The sequence below is a fragment of the Halichoerus grypus genome, chromosome 2 (assembly GCF_964656455.1).
Source record: "Halichoerus grypus chromosome 2, mHalGry1.hap1.1, whole genome shotgun sequence".
Classification (NCBI taxonomy): domain Eukaryota; kingdom Metazoa; phylum Chordata; class Mammalia; order Carnivora; family Phocidae; genus Halichoerus; species Halichoerus grypus.
Window position 1 is genome coordinate 177,612,953 of NC_135713.1, and position 17,184 is coordinate 177,630,136.

Consider the following 17,184-nt stretch of genomic DNA (forward strand, 5'->3'; position numbering starts at 1 on the left):
CCTGGTAGCTCGCCGACGGGCACACTGGTGTGAATGAGGCCCGGGCACCGGGGTGGTCGGCCCACACTGGCAGTTTTGATCTTACTTCCTAGTTGAACAGCTTGGCCTCAAGTAAGAAGCATTTTTACTTTCTGGGAGAAGGTGGAGGCTGGGGGTAGTTTTGGGTTTCTTGGCTTTATATAGGTATATATTTTTGAGCAAGATGGGCGGTGGCGCTGAAGGGGCACTAGGTACTCATCAGATGAGATGGTTCTCTTACCCCCTTACCCCCGGCCTCCGTTGCCCCAGCGTCTAGCGCCTGGGAGAGCCCTGTAATGTTTGCTGGATGAATGAATGAGTCATTTCTTCCTTTCCTTCCTTCCTTCCTTCCTTCCTTCCTTCCTTCCTTCCTTTCTTTTTCTTTCTCTCTTTGTTTCTCAAGATTTTATTTATTTATTGGTGTGAGAGAGAGAGCACAAGCAGGGGGAACGGCAGGCAGAGGGAGAGGGAGAAGCAGGCTCCTTGCAGAGCCAGAAGCCCGATGCGAGACTCGGTCCCAGGACTCCGGGATCATGACCAGAGCCGAAGGCAGACGTTTAACTGACTGAGCCACCCAGGCGCCCCTGAATGAGTCATTTCTGCCTGCCACAGCACCCTGCAGGACAGGCCTCTCCTTATTCTCTGTGTCTAGTTTCCTTCTGTCCTCTCCTCCTCTCTCCCTGCAGTCCCGGCAAGCCATCTCTCCTCCCCGCTCCCTTTCCAGACCAGGCTCTCAGATGCGTGCTTCATTTTTCAGCACACTAACCGTTTCCTAGTGTGCCATAACCCACCTCTTCCGAACATTCCAGAAAGTACCCCTGCACTGCCATCTCCCCACAGCCCCATGGCCTGTGGGACTCTGCAGGCCACATGTCCTCATCAACAGGGGTGTCACTGTCCCCTGGCCGCTCCGTGCCAATGGGGACAGAGCCCCCCTGTGCAGGCAGGATTTCCTGTGTGCTCCTTGCCCTCTGTCCGGAGAGCCCAAGTAGCGCCCCCTTCTGTCTGGTGATTCTGGTGATTCTACCCCTCAGTGCCTCCTCCTGCCTGATTTAAGTCTTCAGTTCTTTTTCTTTCTTTTTTAGAGATGGAGCTGGGGGGGGGGGCGGGGAGCAGGGACAGAGGCAGAGAGAGAATCCCTTGCAAGCTGCATGCCCAGTGCGGAGCCCGATGCAAGCTACAGGGCTTGATCTCCAGACCCTGAGATCACGACCTGAGCCGAAATCAAGAGTCGGACGCTGAACTGACTGAGCCACCCAGGCGCCCCTTTAGTTCTTTTTCTTGTGGTAAAAAATATATATAACACAAAACTTACCATTTTAACCATTTTTAGGGGGCAATTCGGTGGCAGTAAGTCTGTTCACAGCGTCGTATGATCATCAGTCACCACCATCCACTTCCAGAACTTCTTCATCATCCCAAGCAGAAACTGTGTTCATCAAACAAAGACTTCCCGCCCCCATTCCCTCAGCCTCTGGTAACCTCTATTCTAGCTTCTGTCTCTAGGAATTTGTCGGTTCTAGGGAACTCAGAGAAGTGGAATCATACAGCCTTTGTCCTCTTGTGTCTGGCTTTCAGCGTGTTTTCGAGGCTCATCCATGGTGTGGCATCTGTGAGAATTTCATTCCCTTTTATGGCTGAAGAATACTCCCCTTTTCCCTTATGTGTACGCCACATTTTGTTTATCCACTTATCTGTTGATGGACACTTGGGTGGTTTCTGCCTTTGGGATATTGTGAATAATACTCTTATGAACATGGGTGTGTACACGTATCTGTCCGAATCGCTGCTTTCAGTTCTTCGGGGTATACGCCTTAGGAGTGGAATTGCTAGATCACAGGGTAATTTTGTGTTTCACTTTGTAAGGAGCTACCAAACTGTTTTCCCCCACGCGCGCACCTTCCCACCGGCAGTGCACCTTTTTTTTTTTTTAATTCTTAATTTTAAACTACAGAGATGATGCCTGCTTGTGGAAAAACTTCAAAGGATGCAGAGCAGCAGGCAGTGAAGAGAAGCAGAACCCCTCCCGCAGCCCCACCTCTAAGATAACGGCTACTTAGGATGCGGCGTGTGCGTGTGTCCAGATACGCGAGTACGCACTCAGACGCCTCAGCGAAACTAGCGCCGTGCCGGCTCATTTGGCTTTTTCATGTCATTCCGTGTTGGCCCCTGAAGGTCTCAGCTGCGTGCTTTTCCATTCTGGGGGTGTCTCTTGTGTTATTTATTGGTTAGTGGGTACTGAGAGACGAGTGGGGGCGCTCCCCCTTGTCGCTCTTGCGAACCACCCCGCACTTACTGCCTTCACACGTGGGCTACCATCTCACCAGATCGCAGCCTGTTTGGGGGAAAATGTGAGCTGAGCTTGGTACTGGGGAGGCCCGCAGCCCAGAACCCCTTCCCCACGAGGCTCAGCTTTTCCCAACTTGCTCTCCACGCCCAGGGCAGCCAAGCCAAGCTAAGCTGAGCTGTGAGCGGCTTTGTCAAGGAGGGCCACCCACCTTCCGGCAGAGGCAGCCTTGGTCAGGCACGCCCTCTCCTCTGGGAATTCCTGGGAGTCGAGTAACTTAGAGCGGGATGGAGAGGTGAGCCGTGAGCTGGAGAGAGAGAGGGTCTGGGCTCTGGTGGTGTGCGGCACCGAGAAGGTGCTTGTGGGGCCGGCAAGGCATGCGTGCCCCCGCCACACTAGGAAAGACCCAGTTTAGGCCTGGCAGAGGTCCACCTTTCAAGCCAAGGACCAACCCGTCTTTTGCCAGCACCTTTTTCTGCAGAGCCCCAGGCAGCTGGTGGGAGAGTACAAAGCGGCCTGGAAAATCCATAAACTGCATAATCAGCCCCTGCATCTTGGCCGCTTGACTCTGTTTATTGCTTCCTGTCCCCGAAAGCCCTTTACAAACAGAGCGGCTTTGAGGGGGGTGAGCTGGACCTGGTGGGTGGCCTGCCCCTGCCAGCCGGCCCCAAACCAGCCCATTCTCTCGTACTCCTTGCTGCCGCCCCCAGAGGAGCTCAGGGAGGGTGGGAGCTCCGGGTTGCCTGAGTGAGAGGACCCCTCCCCGCCAAGGAGGGCGAACCCCCAGAGAGCTGTTTACTTCGTAATTGACAAAGGACGAGGATCCCATTTCTACCAGTTTCCTTGGGGACCTGGAGGTGAAGCCCTGAGGAGGTGTGGGAGGGGAGCAGGTGAAAGGCTTAGCCTCTGATTGACCCCTGCAAGGTGGGGAGGGGAGCAGGGGCCCATTCCCGGGGATCTAGGGATAGCCCTGGTTCCAAGGGCTATGGGACTTGCTCAAAACCTGCTTTATTCTTGTATTACTTTTTTAAAAAACAAGTTTTTCCCTGTTGACTGACTTTTCTCCCTTCTCTCCCACCACCACCCCGGGGAAGGGGGGGCAAGAGGTGACTCAGGAAAAGCCGCCACCTGACAAAGTTGCTTTAGACACTGCCGGGGTGCCTGTGAGGGCTGTTTGCTGTCCTTCCCTTGCGTCTGGGGGACGGCAGGGGCCACGGGGCACCTGCGTGGTTGGAGGAGGGATGCTGTGCCCCGGAAGGGGAGGAGGCGCGGGTAGGCAGGCTTCCCAGTGCTGGGGCTGTCCTTCCCAGCCAGATGTGGCCCCGTGGTCCCTCTCTCGGGCCTGAGGCTCCCCCCTCCGCCCCCCAGGGCGGTTGGAGGCCTGAGTTCCCATCCTGCCTCTGCCGCCTTGCTATTCCTTCCTTTACTTGGCTTGCCGAGATGACTGACCACAAAGCCCTGATTTAAAAAGCAGGGGGAGGGCTCGGCCTGTGTCCGGCCTCTGTGCGGACCCGCCGTGGCTGAGAGGCCTTTTCCGCAAGTCCGCAGGGGGCTTGTCTAAGCAGACTTCCACGTGGGCCCCGTGTGTGTCTGAGCCTGTGTTTTCGGTTGTGCAACTCTGAGGCGGCCCCACCCTCCCAGCTCCTTCCTGAAAGTGAAATGTTACCGTCCTTGCTCAAGAACAAAAGCCCCAAGTTCGGCCCTGCATGGCAATGATTTTCAAGTGTGGCCGCTTCCTCCTGTGGGGCCCGCAGCTGAGTGTTGAGGACAGCCCAGGCCCCGACAGGGAGGTCCTGCTGGGGCTGGGAGAGGGAGCCTGGTGCTGGCCCCTCCGGGCCCGGGGCTGCTGTGGCGGCGGAGGGAGCCCGTGGTGGGACTGGCTCAGCTCTGAGCTGGGGTGTGCCCACTTCTGTTCTACTCCCCTGCTCCAGGGGACCTGGATGGGCCGGGGGGGTGGGGGGGACCATTGCCAGGCTGACTCCAGGGCCCAGCTCTTCTGGAGCCTCAGTTTCTCCCTTTGCCCACGCAGAGATCAGAGGCCCACCAATGTAAGTGCAGGCACAGTGCGGTAAGAGGTTGGGAGTGTGGGCTTTGGGGAAGAATCCCGACTCGCCACTTCCTGGCTGTGAGACCGCAGAGAAGTTAATTCCTCTCTGCCTGCCTCAGTCTCTTCATCTATCAAATAATCTGCTTCCTAGCCTGTGGGATTGTTTCGAGGATTCCGTGTAGGGGGAGTGCCCTCACACAGTGCCAGAGTGGGTCCCTGCCGGAGGGGACGTGCCTGGCCTGGAGCCTGGCTGAATGGAAAGGGCTGGTGGACTCCACCCCCGCCCCCCTCCCTCGGCATTGTAAACCGTCAAGTGCGGTGCACACGTAAAGCACCATCCTTCGGGCCAGTCGGCGGGCTCAGAGTGAGGAAATGATCGATTTCAGTATCCTTTAATGAGTAGGATCAGCAGACCATGGCTGGAACTCCCGGCTGTGTCCCACCGTAGAAGTTGGGTTTCCGTTCTTGCCTTTCCTGCTCGTCCTTCCCCCTTGGTTAATTTGGCAGGAGCACACATAGCTTCACCATCCGCAAAGGTAACAGGAATCTGAAGTCACCCTGTGTCTGTGGGCCTGAGAATCCCCACAGTTCCACTGTTAAGTATACATAGACCTTGAAGGACGAATCAAGCAAATGTTTACCGCTAGCAAGCAATGCTTGAGCACTTGCTAGGTACATTGTGTGTTAAGGGGTGATCATCAAGGAACCCAGGGACTAAGGAATGTCTAGCTGCTTTTCGAACATCCCAGCGATTGCTGGGGGCTTCCCGTGCCTCACAGCCCTTAAGTCTGGATAAACCTTGCAACCCACTTGTAGGCTGGGGCCGTTCTATCCATACCTTCTGTCCGACCCAGCCCCTCATGCCCATTCTGTGATGGGAGGAAGGGCATGCAGGGTCCACACATCCTAGGCTGGGTGCTTCCCCTTGAGAGACAGAGCGGGTGCGGGTTTGGGCTTGTGGGGTGGTTTGGCAGAGGCTTTGTTTGCTGCCTGTTGACTAAGCCCAGGTGTGCAGATCCTGGTCGGCTTGGGCTGGAATGAAGCAAGTAGATGCTCGGGGGAGGGGGAAGTGTTGTGGATAATCCAAAAGTCATTTGTTTAGGGCCTGGAGCCAGAGAGAAGGTATTTGTGCAGCTCTCCCTAAATCAGTCTGATGTGGACTCTCTTTAATGTGTGTCTACGGTGTGCAGGCCATGAAATTCAGTTATACTCCTGGGAACCATCTGAGGACTAAGGGCAGACACAGAGGCTGTCACTGGGGAGAGGGGTCTGGAGATCATTTTAGTCCTCCTTGCCCAGTTTTCAGATGGGAAGCTGGAGGCCTGGGAGGTAAAATGACCTGCCTAAGGTCACCCGGCTGGTTCGTGATGGAGCTAAAACTAGAATTGCATCACCCTGTGAGGTAGGAGTCCTCACGCTTTACTGGGCATCAGAATGACCCAGAGAGCTTGTTAAAAAGCAGATTCCCAGCCCCCCCCCAGATTCTGATTTAATAGTGGGGTGGAGAATATGTGTTTTTAGCAACACCTCGGAGGAGTCTGATGAAGTCTCACCACCCTCTGAGATACACGGCTTTAATGCAAAGAATGTTTGCTTCTGAGACTGATAGAAAAGCACATTAACATTTCCCAAGAGCAGGCTGGTAGCAGGAGGGGGAACAGGCAGAGACACAAACAGCTCAGGAGACAAGAGCATGGAGGTTGAACCCAGGCTTTAAAACCCTTGCGAGGAACCAGTGTGTCGGGAGATTTGTCAGGTGCACTGGTCTCTGCCATGTAAGGCCATGGCGGTTGGGTGCGGCCCAGCCCTGGACAACCTCTAGGTCACACATGACTCAGTAAAATGGCTCTGATATTGGTAGAAGGCAGTGATGGACAGTGCTAGAAGCTCGTGAGGATTAACCAACACCATGCCCGGGCAGCATGGCCCAGCACTCGGTAAATGGCAGGTTCTCTGATTATGTGTAACTTCTGGGGGAGGGGAGGGCTGAGGGACTTCTGCCGAGGGTCTCATATGAGGAAAGGGGTGGAAAGGGTTCTGGTTCTGTAGCTAAGAAAGGGTACAAGCCCTTCCAGCCCTGGGGGACTGGGATACGGCCACCTCCTTCTGCAGATGTCGCGGGTTTGTACCTCGTACAGTGGTGCCTTTCTCTGGCCCTTATCCACCCCCCACCCCACCATGTCCTTGCATCCCTGGGGGGTTTCAGTGATGGGAAGGGTGAGACTCATTAGGGGCTGTTTCTATTTACTAGAGGCAGAGACTGAGACTCCTGGAGGCAAAGAAGGCTGGTTATGGGACCCCAAAGAGTTCCCGCCCCCTTCTGCTGACTGTCAGATTTGAGGGCCAGGGCTGGCAGCCCCGCAGGCCCGAGGCCCTTCCCTGTGCTCCAGTCCAAGCGCTGATCCTGCGAGCAACTGGGAGGGCGGTGCCTCTGGTTCTGGCCAGCATTGCTGCGGGTCAGGTCAACCTGAACTCACCTTTGCTGCCCCAGACACTGTAAAAGCCATTCTGGGCACGGATGGGGAAGAGAGAGAGGGCTGCGGGCCTCCCGTGGCCCTGCCGTCAGCCCAGTACAGGGCGTGGCTCGCACGGTGGGCTCACACTTAGGGCAGTCAGTGTGTGGAGGAGAGCGTGGCTGTAATTTTAAAAACGCAGCTTGGGAGTTAGGTGGAGAGAGGAATGGACTGAGGACCTGGGGTGGAAGGGAGTGTTCAGGAAAAACCTAATGAAGGTTGGTTGTGTCCTGTGGCCTTGCGAGTGAACGGGTCTGAGTGAGCTGGTGCGTGTTGCACACACAGACGCACGAGCTGTTTTGGAGTTGCTAGTGTGTGCACTGCACGAAGAGGGAGCACTGGCCCCGGAGTCTGGGTTCAAATCCCAGCTGGGATCAAATCGCAGGCCAGGGAGCTCTGTGACCTTTGGCAATAGGCACCATCTGGAAGTGAGAACATTTCTTCCTGCCGTCCTAACCTAGCCTCTCCAGAGGGCACGGGTGGGCACGAGGCTGTGTGGAAGTGCGGCGGTGTGGCCAGGGGAGGGCCTCAGGCCGGGAGGGGGTGCCTGGCGGCTGGCTTCGGGGCGCCCCCGGCTGTGGAGGGGGGGCTCTGCTGCCGTACAGACTGAGAAGGGGCCGGGGCGAGGAGGGGGTAGCAGCCTGCAGTTGGGGAAAGGAGCTGGCCTGGTAAGTGGCTCTAAACAATCCCATCTGCTGTCTGGGCTGGCCCTTCTTGCTGGGGTGGAATTTCTGATGGGGTCTTGGCTGCCAGACGGGGAGGGCCGAGGCTCTCCCAGCCACAGCTGCTGCCTGTTCTTTCGAAGCTCAGGGCCAACCACCCCCTCCCCAAGGCCCTGCTCCCCAGCCCTGGGCCTGCATTCCTCAGCTGCCAGAGGCCGGCACTTCTGAGAAGGCCACTTGGCTTGTGTGCTTGTGCTCCTTCACCCCTGGGGATGGCGGGGAGTCCCTCCCCAAGAGGGCAGGCCCCCAGGAGGAGTGGGAGGCCTGGGCGACCCAGGCCCCAGTATATTCCAGTCCCTTCTCTGCTAGGATGCATAGTAGAATATGGGCAGGAATGGGGCTGTCGGTCCAGCTCCCTGCTCCACTCAGGGGCCCCAGAACCCCCCAGCCTGAGGTCCTGGAGGCCCCTGATGGGAGGCCTTTGTGCTGCACATTGTCCCCCTTCAGGGCTGGATTCAAGATCGTAACCCCAGGCCTGACTCCTGGGCCAGGCTCTAGACTCAGCCGCGGAGAAGTGTGGGGCCCTAGGGCCTTACTAACAGCTGCCCCAGGCTGAGGGCATCTGTGTGGAGCCTGTGTGTGCCCAGCTCATGAATCCCCCTGGAGGGGAACCCGTCCTCAGAGGAACAGGTATCCCATTCTACAGATGAGGAAACTCACTCAGAGAAGCTCCACTCACCCAAGCAGTGGTGATCAGAATGTAAGCTGAGGTTGACCCAGAGCTAAAGCTCCACTTGGAACCTCTGTGCGGAGGCTGCCCAGACTCCGCACCATTCACAACCAACGTGTGGTATCCCCTCCGCAAGGAGCTGCCTGGCCAGACCCAGCCCTGCCCTGCCCCGGAGGACCCCACACGCTGCGGTCTGACCTCTGGAACAGATCTGGCATCGGCCACCACCTTCCCCACGGCCCTTCATTCTCCCCTGTGAGGCCACCAGGAGGTGGGCGGGCCCCTGAGCAGGAGCGAGCACTGGGAGAGGAGTGGGGCCTGGCTCCCACTGAGGCAGGACTGGCAAAGGCCTGTTGGACTAGTAGAGGCAGGAAGGATGGATTTGGGACTCTGAGGATTACAAAAGTTCTAAAGTCCTAGAGGCTCTGTAGTTTGCTTTTTGCTTAAGACTTTTTTTTGTCATCATTCAGTTTTTGTTTTGTTTTGTTTTAATTAGAGAGACAGTATAAGGAGGAGGTTAAGAAGAGCATGGACTCTGGGGCCAGACCGTTTGGATTCACATTTTGGCTCCATCACTGACTGTGTGACCCCACGTAAGTTATTTAAACTCTCTGGGCCTTAGTTTCCTTATCTGTAAAATGGGTATTATAATTGCTTTACTTTGAGGCTTGGATGAGATAATGCATGCCAAGTGCTTAGAAAGTACATGGCACATGGTTAGCGCTCATAGACGTTTGCTGTAATGATTATTCAAAAGTGATTCATGTCTGTTGTAGATAATATACACATGCAAAAAGATTTAAAAAATCACTGGCATTGCTCTCATTTTGCTATTCTTTATAGGCTATCTGCTTATTTTACTTTTAAATTGATAATGAACATGAATCAAAATTTAAAAGATATACAAAGATTTACAGAGAAAGGTTTCCCTGATCTGTCTCTTATGACCTAATTCCTTCCAGCAGAAACCTATAGGATCAGTTTCTTATGAATGTCCTCTCCATACATACTGACACACACATACTATAACGTACTATAGTACAGTACTGCCTTGCATTGCTCCCCTTGGCCATAGGTCTTGGGCAGAGAGACATATAGAGAGGCCTCATTTTTGTTCTCTGTTGTATAGTCTTCCATGATACATATTATATGAATTCCATAGAAGTGGGATTCATGGATCAGTCGGTGGGTGCACAGTGCGTGTTAGTGTGAGGGGAAGGGGGCAGGAGTCGGACTTCTGTTCCCAGGACCCCCCCCGCTCACCCTGAGCACCCCTCCCTAATCTTGGTTCCTTGGCCTGGATTCCCTGGGCATGCTCAGATACTAAAGTGTGTGGCATCCTTGACTGAGCACCTGTCCCAGGGGCCCAGAGACATCTGGGACTGTCCAGACTTGAGAGCTCAGCCCCAGACCATGCAGGCCCTGCCTCTGGAGGGACCTGCAGCCCAACTGCCTGAAGGAGAGGCCCAGGGAGGGGCCGCTGGCCCCCCTTTCCCAAGGAGCTGGCCCCGGGCCAGCATGAGCTCACACCTGGAGCCAGCCCAGTTTTACTGGCCTGCACCTGAGCTGCCAGGGACTCCCTTCCCTGAGTCTGGGCCCCTGACTTGCTCCCAGGTAGACATACATTGCTGCCAGCCCAGAGGGGCTCCTCAGGGCTACGGCCCCTGGGTTAGGGCAGTGGGGAGCAGCACCCCTTCTGTCCACTGACGTTTGATCTCCTCGCAGGCTCCTGGGTTGAGCGTTTTGGCTAAGCTGATAGAATGTGTTGATGGAGAGAGGGATTGTTGTGGAAATAGTTTCGAAGAGGCTCAGGTCAAAGTGGAAAACAGTTGGTCGTCCAGGCAACTAAACAACCTTGGTGGGGTGGGGAAAAGTTTTTTGTAAGGAAACTGCCATGGTCCCTCCTTCAGGATGAGGCTTGGCCCGCAAACTTCTCCTTCCTCTTCCCTTGCTCCCCCAACACGGGCCCCACGCACCCCCAGCCTCCCCCAGGGCAGCTGTGCCCCGTGGAGGACTCAATTCAATACACGGTTACCTGAGTTCTTGCCACGTGCCTGGCTCTGTGCGCAGCTCGAGGAACACAGAGAGTTGGTGGAGCTGGATGGATTTACAGCGTCCATTCTGGAGTCAGACCTCCCTTGGCCACTTAGCTGTGTGACCCGCACAAGTCCCTGGACTCTTCTGTGCTTCATTTTTCTATCCACAAAGTAGAAATCGCAGTGACAGTACGCCCCTTGCAGGGCTGCAATGAGAGGATGAGAAGAGTTAACATGCAGAAGGCACAGGAATAGGGTTGGCTTGGAAAGAAGCGGGCAACAGGGTTAGGTTATCATTACCACTATCACCAGTATCCTACCAAGAGGGGCCAAACGAATGCCACGTTACTCATGCTCGAGGAGCTTCATCTTAGACGTTTTCAACTGGAATGAGGAACCTTATTAACTTCCTTCGAGACCTCTTGCCCTAGGCCCTACCGTAGAGCTCCCGTTGCCTACACACCTGGCCATGGACGTCGAGGCAAAGAGAGAGAAAAATTAGGAAAGCAAATGTCTTTCTTTTCCTTGTTTGTTCTTCTACAGATTTTTAAAAGATTTTTTTTTTTCTGGGAAGGGGGACTTTTGTTCTGCCCCAGGCTTAGATTGGACTAAATGATGGGGTACGGCCCAGAGAGGTTAAGTGGGCAACCCAAGGTCACACAGCAGGACACGGCAGGGCTGAGACTGTGTCTCCCCCTCTTCCTCTTGCTCCTCTCAGGCCCGGCCAGGCCTCCTTTCCCCGCCGGCTGTGCCCGTCGTGCCCCCAGAGGTGGGCACAGGTGTGGCTGCCCGGCAGCCCGGTGCCCTCAGAATGAGGCTGGCTTTGTCGCCGTCACCCCAGCAGCTGTGGCCGGTTGAGTTTTCCATTAAGCCTTTTCCGCGCCTTGGGCAGGAGCAGCAGGCTCGGCATTTAAAGGTCACCTGGCTTTTGAAGCTGCGGCGACATGAATAGCTTGGGAAGAGAACAGGCCGGTGCAGGGGCAGGAGGACAAGGCGCCTCTGTCGGCGCCGCCCCTCCCCCTCCGGCCGCTCGCGCACGCACACTCACACGCTCGTGCCCCCGCGCCCCCGCGCAGACCCCCCAGGGCCTCTGTCTGTCTCTTGGGCCCCCACCTTCCCTTCTCCCCCTTTTTGCGGCCTCGCCAGCTCAGAAGCCCAGCGGCTCAGCCGGCCTCCCTGCGCCCTGCCCCCATGGCGACTGAGGTGACAGCTGGACAAGGATGCAGCTGCCCTTGGCCCGGCAGCCTCCCCGTTAGCGCTGCCAGTACCCACCTGAGGTTTGCCCAGGACTTAGCCATGGCGACACAAGCGTCCCAGGGGCCATATGGCCTCCTTCTGGCCCCGCTGGCTTTTGCAGCCCGGATTCCTGATGAGACGAAGCAAGCCGGGCGGTCGCCTTCTCATACGGGAGAGAAAGGGCTGGGGAGCAGGGTGCATCCAGCTTGCCCATTCCAGTCACCTGCTACCGGGCTCTGTGGGCTCCACAGGACAGGGGGAACACCTGCATAGATCCCCGCGTCCGCCAAGGCCGGGGGCTAGAACTTGGTGGCACGTGTGGGCCTTGTGTTTCCCACTTGGACAATAAGTTCTTCTGAGACCCTTCCAGTCGTGGGTTCTGAGACCCTTGGGCTGCTGGGGTTCCTCTCCTTTTTAGTCCGAGGTGGGGGTGGGGCAGATTCTTGGGTTCTCGGAGGGAAGCTGCTTCGCCTGCCCTTTCCCTGGGACCAGCAGGGGCCTGAGCCCTGGGACACCACCTAGTGGCCTGGCTTGGCGGTGCCACTGGGCTGGGCCCAGACCTGAGGCGAGAAGGGACAGTGAGTCCCCTCTGCAGGGCGGGATCACAGCAATTACGGACTGATCACAAGCTCCGGTGTGTGGCTTGTCCTTGGGGGATTTTCAGAGGAGGGAGCCAGAGGTGTGCTGAGACAGAGCTGGCCTTGGGCAGTCCCTCCTCCTTCTAGACGAGAGAGGGTTGGGGAAAGGGAAGTGCCGGCAATTTGGGACCTCTGGCCTCCTAACTCTGTCTCTTCTTGAGGCCTTCTGTTCTACCCCTACCTTTCAGGGTTGGGTGGCAGGAGGAGTGTTAAGTCAGATATTGGAGGGAGTTGATTTCCTGTCCCCTGGAGCTGACGCTGACTTGGCGAGGGGACCATCCTGCCATCGGCGTTTTGTGCCTCGCAAGGGAGGAGGCCCTCAGGCTGGGCAGCAGGAGGCTCCCAGGACCTTAACCATGGCACTGACTGCCTTGGCCTCAGTTGTTTCATCTGTGAAGTGGGATAATAATGCATGTCCCTATAGAAACGATAGCTTTTTCATGAGGACTAAGTGAGACCGTAGAGGAGAAAGGACTTTGGAAACTAAGGAGTCCTCCCGCTACCGCCCGCCTTGCTATGAGCCAGAGGAGGAAGGGAAGGGAAGGCGACCCACATTTCATGGTGCTCTTGCCTCTTCCTTTCCCTTCTTTATCCCCCTAACAAATCTCCATTGTCAGTGCCAGGCACCGTGAAGGTGCTGTACTCAGCACAGTGAATAAAGCATAGGCCTGGCCCTCGTGGAGCTTACCTCCCAGTGGCGGAGATGGTCAACAACAAGGAAATATATAATAATCTCTCATGTGGTCTGTTCCCTAAGGAGAACAAAGCAGGGCAGGAGGTGAGGGAACGTGGCAGGTAGGGCTGGTGCTTGATAAGATTATGCTTGAGTAGGGGCCCGAAGGAAGGGAGGGAGGCAGCATGTCCGTATCTGGGAGGAGATGGAGGCCCCTGTATGGGAGCGCGCATGGCTTGCAAGTGGATGAGCAAGGATCCAGGATGCCCAGGGAGAGTGAGGGGAGGGGACAGAGTGAGGTTTGACGGCAAAGGCAGGTGGCCCAGGCAGGACGGTGTGGGGCCTGGCAGACCACAGTAAGGCTCTAGGTTGTGTTCTGAGGACATGAGGAGCCATGGGGGCGGGGGGGGGTGGTGGGAGGGAAGGTAGGGGTTGGAGCAGAGGAATGACGAGACCACCACGGTGAATTTTCTGAAGGAAGGCAGTGGGGGACACCGACAGGCCGAGTGATAGCAGGGGAGGTGGTGAGGGGCAGCCGGGTTCTGGGATGGTTTTGAAGATAAGAAAAATGGGATTTGCTGCCACTGGGTGTGGGTGTAAGAGAATTCGAGCACTCAAGGAGACGCCTGAGCTTCGGGCCCGAGTCACGTGGAGCTGCCGTTCACAGAGATGAGGAAGGTGGGAGGAGCAGGGTGGGTTTGGAAGGAACCACGAAGTCGGATGACCCATTATGTCAGAGCTGCTATTGGACATCCAAGAGGGGGCAGCCGGTCGGCGGTGCAACTGTAGAGTTGAAGGGCGTGTTCCCAGGAGGCCTCAGGGCAAGAGAAATTTGGGAGCCTGTATTCAGCGTGTAGATGGTATTTAAAGCGGATTGGATAAGATCGTTCAGGCTGTGAGGGTAGCCAAGTGCCAAGGCCTGTGCCTAAGGCCACACCAACCTGTTTCCTCGGGTGCTTACTAGCTCCAGGCCCCCATATAAGTTCCATCACAACATCCCTTGTAGGTGGTATTACACCTGTTCTTACAAATGAGGAAGCTGAGGCTCAGAGAAGCGAAGTGATTTCTCCAAGTCACACAGCCTTACTGGGCTTTACTGGGCCCAGTCAGAAGGGCAGCCCAGGACTCTGGCCCCCGGGCTCTCACATCTCCCGGGTGGACCCTACCTGGTCCTGCAGGAGACTGGCTGGACTGACCTTGGGCAAGGTCAGGAGAACAGAACTCGGGCAGTTGGCCCACCTCCCTGGGCCAGGCCAGGAGTGACTCAGGCCTTGGCGGTCTCCTCACACTTGGAGTCCTCCCGGGCCCGGATTCCTTCATGGGGAAGCGGAAGGCCGGGCTCCCTGGGACCTGGGGGTGGACAGGTGTGGAATTTCTGCTTCCAAGTCCCCAGGTTACTCACAGTGCAGAGTTTGGGAGAGCTGCGGAGTGGGCCTCCAAGACCAAGACATCTAACAGGCTCAACGGGTTTCATTCACTTCCTTTTTCAGAAGTGGGTCAGGGGTTATCTCCCTCTGTTGTCCTGCCAGCACTGGGCAGCTGGGGTTCAGAGAGGTGGAGCGGTTTCCCCAAGGTCACAGAGCCGGCTCTGGGGCCTGGCCAACAGACACCCCTCCCCCAGTGCTGTCTAGGTCACAATGGCAGCCAGGCTGTGCCCAGTCTTCTGAGCCCGGGCCACACGTGGCTGCATTTCTGAGGTTCCTTGGCTCCTAGCCCTCCAAGCCTGACTGGGCACTTTTGGCTCCTAGGAGGTGGGTTCCTAATTCTGGCCTCTCTACGTACTGCCTGTGTGACTTTGTGCAGGTTACCTGACTTCTCTGAACTGGTTTCCACAGCGATGACATGGAGACGATAACGTCTATCTCTGGAGTTGTAATAAGGATTGAATGTCAAAGCGCCTGGCACAAGCTTGTAAACCGAAGTCGCCTGCCTTAATTCTTCCATGTGTTTTAAATTGCTTTTCATCTGAGCCATGCTGGTTGCAAAAGGCAGCCTGGCATGGACGACACTGACCCCAAGGACAGCCCTCCTCCCTGCTCCCAGCCGTGCTGGCCCACCTCAGCCCTGGCCTCACACTCTGCACTTGAGCTTAGCGAGGGATGGTCCTCACGGGGTGGGGGTGGGGGTGCCGTGTCGCCCCACCTGGTGCTAATTGTAGGCAGCTTGGCTTTGGGGTCTGTGCGTTCTTGCGGAGTCCTGTGGAGATGGTATTTCTGCTTCCCCGCACTTCCCATTAGCGTTTCTGAGCCACTCGCTCCTCATCCACAGGACGAGCTGCGATGGGAAAGTCTAGGCTTGGCCCCCACGGGCCATATGTCTTTGAGCCATTCTGACGGGTCCTGGGCGTCAGCGCCGTCGTCTGCCGTGCGGAGCAGGCTGTGGGGCTGGCCCAGAGTTGTCAGCCGTGCCATATCATGGTGCGCACAGGACAGGCTGTTTTTCCAGGCTTCGCACCTGGGGTAAATGGAAGAGGAGGTGGCCTGACCTGTGGTGTCTCCAGCTGCCCAGGCCAGCCAGCCTCCCCTGGGGCTTCGAGGATCAGTACTTCTTCTAAGGCCTGGAGGACTCGCCCGCCCCAGCCACTCTGGGGAAGAGTTTGGCTGGTGTGCCAACTGCTCCTGGCTCTTCGCCAGCCTTCTGGGGCGGCGACAACAGCAGTCAGGTAGCTCGCCATGTTCCAGGCACTGCGTGGGGGATGATCTTGTTTCATCCTCATCGAAGTCCCATAAGTACAGGTGAGGGTACTGGGCCCAGAGAGGGGAGGACACTCCTCCGAGGTCCCACAGCTGGGGAGGGGCAGAGCAGGGACGGCAGCCTGGCTCTGAACCCCTGCGCTTCCCGTAAACGGCAGGGGGTGGGGATGCCTCTCGGGACCTTCCTGACACAGCCCGAGGGGCCGATCCAGGGGCCTGCTAATGGGGGAGATCTGGACCCCATCATCTTCCTTCTTCATCCGGAAGAAGGGGGGTCTGGTGCTGGCTTCACTCCCCACGGGTCTGCCCTTGGCAAAGCGAGAGCCAAGTCCCTCTATCTCTTAATAGATTATTTGCGGGGCAGCGAGAAGGTGGCTCTACTCCGGAGAGGGTGATAGCACAGGCACTGACCTGTATGTATGATGACGTCAGCATAGCAGATGGCAGCCGGGGCCCTGGCTTCTGGGGCCTCGTGCCCCCGAGGTCTTTGTCAGAGGCCGCAGCGCAGGTTTCCGGAGCCCGGGACAAAGGCGGCGGCTCTAGGGTAGAGTTCTGGCAGAATCAGAGCATCCTCTGACCTTCTGATGTGGCAGGGGTGGTGGAGGGGTGTGGACGTGGGGGGTGGGGTGTCTAAAGCCGGCTGTGGAACGCTGTGTCATACTTGGCTACCTTCCTGTGCTCATTTTCATCACAGTTCTTGGACTGACCATTTGAGGTCACCCCTCTATGTCTCCTTGTAAAATGGCTTTGGCTTCCCTGGGCTGTGAGTTGCTCGTTTGGGAAGACAGGGGGGTGGAAGGAGTTGGATAATGAATCATGCTTCACCCAGTCAACAGAATACTACTCAGGCATTAAAAATGGTGCAGTAGATCTATATGTTCTGACATAAGAAGACGGCTACAATAAATTATTAAGTGGAAAAACAAGTTGCATAGAATTTCCATAAAAAAATGCATACATACGGTAGTGGATGCATAGAGAAAGTATCTAGATGTAGACAGATAAACCAGAGTGTTAATAGGTATGTTCCAGAAGCTGGGAGGGATTGTAGTTCTGTAATATCAGTGTCCAGAGGCTGCATGGGGCCCAAGTGCTTCTAGTTTTCCATTCTTTTTTTAAAAAATATTTTATCTATTTATTTATTTGAGAAAGAGAGTGAGAACAAGCGGGGATAGGGGCACTTCCCTGCCAAGCGGAGGAGACGCCCCAGCTTGGCACGGAGTCTGCTTCTCCCCACTGAGAGCCCAATAGGCCTCAATCGAAGGACCCCAAAATCATGACCTGAGCCGAAGTCAGACGTTTGCTTAACCCACTAAGCCAACCAGGCGCCCCTAGTTTTCCATTCTTCGATATAGCCCACCTTTCTGGGACTGGGCAGACGCCCACCCAACAAGCCCCAGAACAGGAGCCCTGGACAATTTCCACATCCCTCTAAGGAGTTAGAGGTTTGAAGGAGGTTAGAATCTCAGCATGGTGGCCCTGGGGAACAATATGCAGTCTCATTCGACCTGGGCAGGGACTGACCGAAAGAGACAGAGGGAATCAATGGTAGCGCTGGATCTTCTGACCCTGGGGTGAGTGAGAGCCCATCTACAGCACCTTCCATACTCCTCTGCTCTCGTCCTTCTTACACCATCAGCTGTTTGATGGC

At 56.2% G+C, this 17,184-nt stretch overlaps 1 protein-coding gene and 1 long non-coding RNA gene across 6 annotated transcripts in view; one reads left to right on the forward strand and one right to left on the reverse strand.

The window, feature by feature from the left end:
- Positions 1-17,184, forward strand: part of CUEDC1 (CUE domain containing 1) — an 81,745-nt gene that overhangs the window by 42,831 nt on the left and 21,730 nt on the right. For all 4 annotated transcript variants that reach the window (XM_078064854.1, XM_078064859.1, XM_078064841.1 and 1 more), the window contains exon 2: positions 8,754-8,850. The gene's annotated coding sequence lies outside the window, so the exon portion shown is untranslated. The remainder of the gene's footprint in view (positions 1-8,753; positions 8,851-17,184) is intronic.
- LOC118544190 (uncharacterized) lies at positions 4,729-16,092 on the reverse strand. 2 transcript variants are annotated; one of them, XR_004921450.2, is made up of 3 exons: positions 15,945-16,092; positions 10,293-10,499; positions 4,729-4,924 (listed from the first exon to the last, which is right to left on the reverse strand). It is a non-coding gene; the product is annotated as an uncharacterized LOC118544190 (long non-coding RNA). The 2 variants fall into 2 exon arrangements; XR_004921452.2 differs by lacking the exon at positions 15,945-16,092 and adding an exon at positions 11,566-11,632.